This window comes from Pagrus pagrus, assembly GCF_965226575.1.
Source record: "Pagrus pagrus genome assembly, contig: HAP1_SCAFFOLD_45, whole genome shotgun sequence".
In the NCBI taxonomy this organism is placed as follows: domain Eukaryota; kingdom Metazoa; phylum Chordata; class Actinopteri; order Spariformes; family Sparidae; genus Pagrus; species Pagrus pagrus.
Window position 1 is genome coordinate 284,355 of NW_028175418.1, and position 6,000 is coordinate 290,354.

The 6,000-nt window shown below is 37.2% G+C and overlaps 1 long non-coding RNA gene across 2 annotated transcripts in view; it reads right to left on the minus strand.

The window, feature by feature from the left end:
- Positions 1–5,373, minus strand: part of LOC311253801 — a 47,792-nt gene extending 42,419 nt beyond the window's left edge. For both annotated transcript variants that reach the window (XR_014621919.1, XR_014621920.1), the window contains exons 1-2: positions 5,280–5,373; positions 1,204–1,366 (exon numbers count right to left, since the gene is read on the minus strand). This is a non-coding gene — a long non-coding RNA (uncharacterized lncRNA). The remainder of the gene's footprint in view (positions 1–1,203; positions 1,367–5,279) is intronic.
- Positions 5,374–6,000: the final 627 nt, after the last annotated feature.

Here is a 6,000-nt window from a genome sequence, read left to right on the forward strand (position 1 = left end):
AAAAAAAATAAAAAATATGTTAAGCAATTGGTCAATTTGATGTTAACACTAATAATATTCAATTAGAGTAATACATTTCCTTAAGGACTTAGCTCTAAAGATAAAGACATGCCTACACACCAGACTTCAGAGGAAAACAAACACCCAATTCTACTGCATTTTTTCCTACAATTACTTCAGCTATTGTGTGCTGTCACACATCTTGAAAACAAGAAGCTTAGTGGGGACATTTCACACACCACGTTGTCATCATTTATGGGGACCAGTTGTCTCCAGGTCATCAGAAACAAAAAAAGTTTGTACTCGTACACCAGAGTAAAAGTGCACTGTGGGGACGTTGTGAATGTCCCCGATTAGAGTAATATTTCTGCCAAAGGAAAACATGTCTATTAAAGTTCAGATCTGTCCTAAATGTCATAAATTCGTGAAAGTATTCATACACAGATTGATTAGATTTCATTTATTTTTCAAATGACGCTACATTCAACCACCATGTTATTCTGAGACAATAAACCCTACACACTTAAACACTGTGCAGTTGTGACACAAACTTGCATTCGCCATGGGCAGTCATCTCCTCCATAGTCATATGTAATTTCCTCACCTTCCTTTATGTCACATAAGTGTGGTCTTCCTTCCACATCAATTTTTTTCATCTTACAATTTGGATGTCTGTGTTCATTTTTATTTATTTATTTATCTATTTGATTAGGACAATGCATATTAATCAACATATCAGCGAAAAGCATCAATGTAAATATGCCGGAGTTAGCACAGTTGCTAAATTTTATCCGTTGTCCTAAGGCAGGATAAAACATGTAGAAATCTTACAAAAAATAAGTCTTGCTTCACATCAAAGTTAAAAGTCCATACACAAAGTAGAAAAGAAGAAGTGGTTACCCATGAGAGCATCATCATTAACTAAACACCCAAATAAACCGTCTTCTCTGGAGGCATCAATACTTAAAAAGGATAAAAAAAACAAGTAAAGGGAGGGGGAAAATATTACAGAAATGAAAATAGTCTCCTACAGGTCCTATACAATTATTTGTTTTAACTTTGATACATTTCGAAATGTATTTCATTTACATTGCAGGATCATATTAGCAGATGGCAAAATGGCGATCACTGATTGTGCAAGCCTGTATGTCAAATTTAACAATGTATATAACTATAAAGCAGTATAGTAACTGAAAATCTTACCACCATGTTTTCCCTCTCCACTTGAATGCAAACAAAAATGCAGAGCATGAGGAGTGGTAAGAGCTTCTTCTCCTCTGGGCTTTGTCATCATCAATCAAATCTCCCCTGTATTCAACTACAAAGTCTCCTTTGCAGAATGAACCTTGGGTGAATAAACCACGTCCTGTAAGAAAAAAATAAGACAAAAAAAAAAATTATGTCCACTACAATTGTTTTTTGATCTGTTGCTTAATGTATTAAAAAATACACACTGTAGATAAAGAGCGAGAATAATGACTAATTTGAATTTATGAAAAAGTGGTAGTGGTGTGCTCATGCCCTGTCTTTATACTGTCAAACTCAAGAAAATGCTGGGGCTCTTAAAGAAAAGGGTCAACATGAGAAAAAAATGTTTTCAGCCACGAAGCTGCTGCTGAGGTGATACATGCAGGCAGTGCATCACCTCAGCAGAGGGAGGAGGACAGGGTGAATGGCTGTTACTGACTGACGTCTGTATTCTTTATCCTTTCTAAACTTCACTCAATATTATGATTTTAAGGAATATGTATTTATGTTTACCTACATTTTGACTCATTTCCAGTGATATATTAGTTTATATAGTGATGTTCCTGCTGTTAGCTTTACTGTTGCTGCTCTAGAAACAATAAATAATAATAGATAAAAAATTCTTATTATCTGTTTAGCACATAAACAAAAACATGAGTTCACTCAAGCAATACAGGCAAAGGCACCGAAGCAACAAACACTCGTGGATACTTTCCAAAGGAAAAAGAAATATCCTCGAGTCAGCGACATGGCAACAAATATTACAGAGGTCATTGAATTCATCGCTCCGGATAACCAGCCCACCTCTGTGGTAGAGGATCAGGGTTTACTTACTGACTTTGTTTACTTGTTGTTTTTGTTAAACTAATGAAAACCAATGTTGCAATAGGGTATGCAGAATAAGAAAGAGCCATATGAAAGTATTTACTTTGTTTCAACAAAATAAAAAAAAGCTATTAAGAACAGCTTGGATGCAGGTGTTTTTTTTCGTAATGCAGCTGTATTATCTAAGAAAATATTGGGCTAAGTATCGGATCGGGACTTGGTATCGGCAGATACTAAATATTAAATGACTCAGATCGGGATCAAACTGCAAAGAAATTAATAAAAAATGAGATAGCTTAGGCATCAGTTCTAGTAAAATAAGGTTACAGGGTTTTAAACAATATGTTACCCAAGTAGCATATGGACTCTTCCCCTTAGCAAACTGAAAAACAGCAAGCGTAAACATTCCATTTTTACCATCTCTTTTTTTTTTTATTGTGCTATTCCAGCTCAATTTCTGTTAAATCCAGTTTGAACTTAGTTGTGAAATATTGAGTTTATTGTGTAATGAAATCAATCAGTACAGTGGGGCCCCCAAATCCTTCATTTAACATATTGTTCATTTATTATTTTCTTCTATGATATATATATATATATACACATATATTCTCTGAATTTGATTTCCACTGGCATGATTTAGGTTACACATCCACTACATTCTTAATTAATATTCTAAGCGAAACCTGGCTTGCTACACTGTTTAATGACTATAACCAACCAACACTAAATCTTCGATATTAACCCGTTTAATCCCAAATTTTTCCCTGCAAAATAAGTGCATGCATTTCACTCCTTAGACCTCCCTAATATATAATATGTATGAATTTTTTCATTTCATGTTGGTTATGTTAGTGAAAATGTAGGTTTTATACTTGGCAACAATTGTTGCCGGTGGGAAACCGCATAGTCCAAATTTACACAAATTCTTCAATTTGACCTATTTACACATGTAAAGATTAAAAATAACATGAACATGAGTAACATATTATAACTAGGCATGGTTACAAATGTGTTTAGAACTTTATTAGATACATTTAGATATCATTTCAATGCATACTGAAGGGAACTAACAAGGACACAACACAATTACTGTATTTCATAGTCTTATAAAAACGGTTAAATAACCGTAGAGCTAAGAGTGTTTGAACTTACAAAATAAGAACTGATATTAGTTTGTAAAAAATGAAATCAATTATCTCGTCAAAGTGGTTCCTTCTTATTGCATTTGAGATGGCTTCATTGTAGACATCAGGGTCATATGGCCAATACATGTGCCTCCGTGGTACTGAACTGTAGCCAGATGCGAGCAGAACCCCATAAAAACGCAGCAACTCATCCATGCTCAGATCAAGTGCCTTCCCTTTGGTTTGCATTGAGTAGAGGTTTGACATCTCAACAGTGAGCTCCCTCAGAGTAGGAGGATATATCAAAAAGGAACAAATCAACAGGGTCAGATTTAGTTTGTTTTATGCAATCTGCTGCAGTTGGACCATAGGTCACAAAATCTGGTATACCGGATGTGGCTGGGCGTTGTGATCTTTTAAAAATCCTGTCCCTATTTTGTTTATTTTGAAGCGTTTTTTTCTGGGTTCTTTTTTTGTTTGGGGATCTCATTTTCCTCAGGGCATCATCTTTTTCTGGTGAGTGTTCTGGGTTTCTGGCTGGACACGGTGGGAGATTCACCAAGGTTACACCCTGCCTTTCCGAAACCCTGCTGTTCCGAAAATAGACTTCCATTCTTCGTAATGGCGTGGTTTCCCATTTTTTCTAAAGACCCCGCTTTTCCGAAAAGGCTATTGGGGTACCCCTGACCCTAACCCCTAACCCTATTGGGAAGTAATTGGAACTTGAAAGTCGGATTCGGAACAGCGTTGTTTCAGAGTGGAGGGGTTTCGAACTGGAAGGCCGTCCCCATTCACCAACTAGCTGCAATGGGTTTTCTTAAACGCCAAATGCTGCCGGAGCGAGAGATGAGGGAGTGGGGGAGTTGTGGGGGCAGGGAGGGTTCTGGGGATAGTTCTGGACTTATCAGGTTAAAAGTTTTCTCATCCTCCAGATGCTTCACCATTCAGCAGTCTAGCAGGCCTGTTTCGCCTTGGTACTCTCTATCTGAACAGTCACTATCACAGTCACTTTCAAATGCATCTTTTTCAACTGTAGGGATGACTGTTATGTAGCACACATCACTTTGGGGTTCTTTTAAGTCTAGAAGATCCAAAACCTCTGATAGTTTCAAGGTGTGTATAGAAAAACATAGAAAAAATAGAATAAACAGATAAAACTTTTGACACCTAGCATAACGTGATGACTATGTGTTATGCTAGCGGCAACAAATGTTGCCGTGGTTACATTTACTCATTTTATGATCAAAAGATTTATGCAGGCATATAATTCTCATTATATATCAGTAGTAGACCCTTTAAATAATATATGTGCAAAATATTTCACTTATATCTGTTAATTAAGGTATTTTAATTACTTCCTCTTGTACAAGTTTGAGGCAGACATTTCCCGCCAGCGGTGCAAACCGGAAGTGAAGAGGCCTGGTCATGTGACCATTCACACTAGTTACATGACATTGGTACAAATTAGAGGAGACAACCTATTCTTTCATTTAAAACTTGCATTAGCTGCCAAAACCAAAACAGCACTTTTTAGAGCTTCCAGAAGTACAAAAAAAAGAGTGGCAACAATTGTTGCCGGTGGGATTAAACGGGTTAACTGCGCCTCGTCTGAAAAGCATGGCTCTAAAAACTTTGCCCACTTCAATATGGTTGGATTATCGTAGCCCACATAAGCATGACTTCCGGTCAAATTGTGATCAAGTCAAGTGCATTGTGCTGCGAAACCAACCACCCATCCCCCCACACCAGGTGTGACGGACTCAGTGAATATAGCCGCTACATTCCTACCGTGGCAAACATAAAATATAAAAAATAAATAAAATAACTGACACCCGAACATACAAATGACCTTAATTTTAACGAGTCAGTCCACCCTGGTGACCGAAAACTCTGATAACTGTCTTAAGCTGACTGTGACTGTTAGCAAGTGCTAATTTATGATACACCTGTGTTCGGCAAGCGACCTTTAAACAAGAAAGCCGACAGTTTTAGTAAATAAAAAATGGCTACACAACGCATCAAACTGTCATGGCTTGTCATGGTTACGCTACTGTATATTTTAATGAAATACTTAGTACTTACTGAACACGCTGCTTGTTATACCCTGTTTCATCGACTTCAGCGGTGGCACGGCGCTGTAACGCCGGCGGTTGTATGATAGTCCACTTCCTGTTAGATTTCACATTAAAAGCCTACCGGCGGAAGTGACAATGTAATGGCGATTTAATGAAGGGAAGGTAACGTGCTACTCAGCGAATTAAACGGGTTTCCTAGTCTGGTCTGCAGGGGCTTTGTCACAAATCATTTTGCTTGCCATAAGAGCAGATATTGAGATCTCATATCTCCCATTAACATATATAAATATATATTTGTTTTCCCCTTTTCATTGCTTTTAGAAATGGAATCATGGACAATATAGAAAATATATACAAAACAAAAATATATAACAAAAAAAACCTCTTCAGTGTCAAAGTGAAAACAGATTTCTACAAATTGATGTAAATTAACTGAATATATATAATGTAAAATAAGTGACTGCATAAGTATTTGCCCCTTAAAGTCAGTATTTAGTAGATGCACCTTTGGCCTCAATACAATCACTGAATCTGTGTGTGTGTGGATAGATCTTAATCAGGCCTGCACATCTGGACACTGCAATTTTACTCCATTCTTCTTTGCAAAACTGCTCAAGCTCTGTGAGGTTGAATGGGGGTCGGGTGTGAACAGCCCTTTTCAAGTCCAGCCACAAATTCTCTATTGGACTGAGGTCTAGGCTTTGACTGGGCCACTCCAGAACATTCAC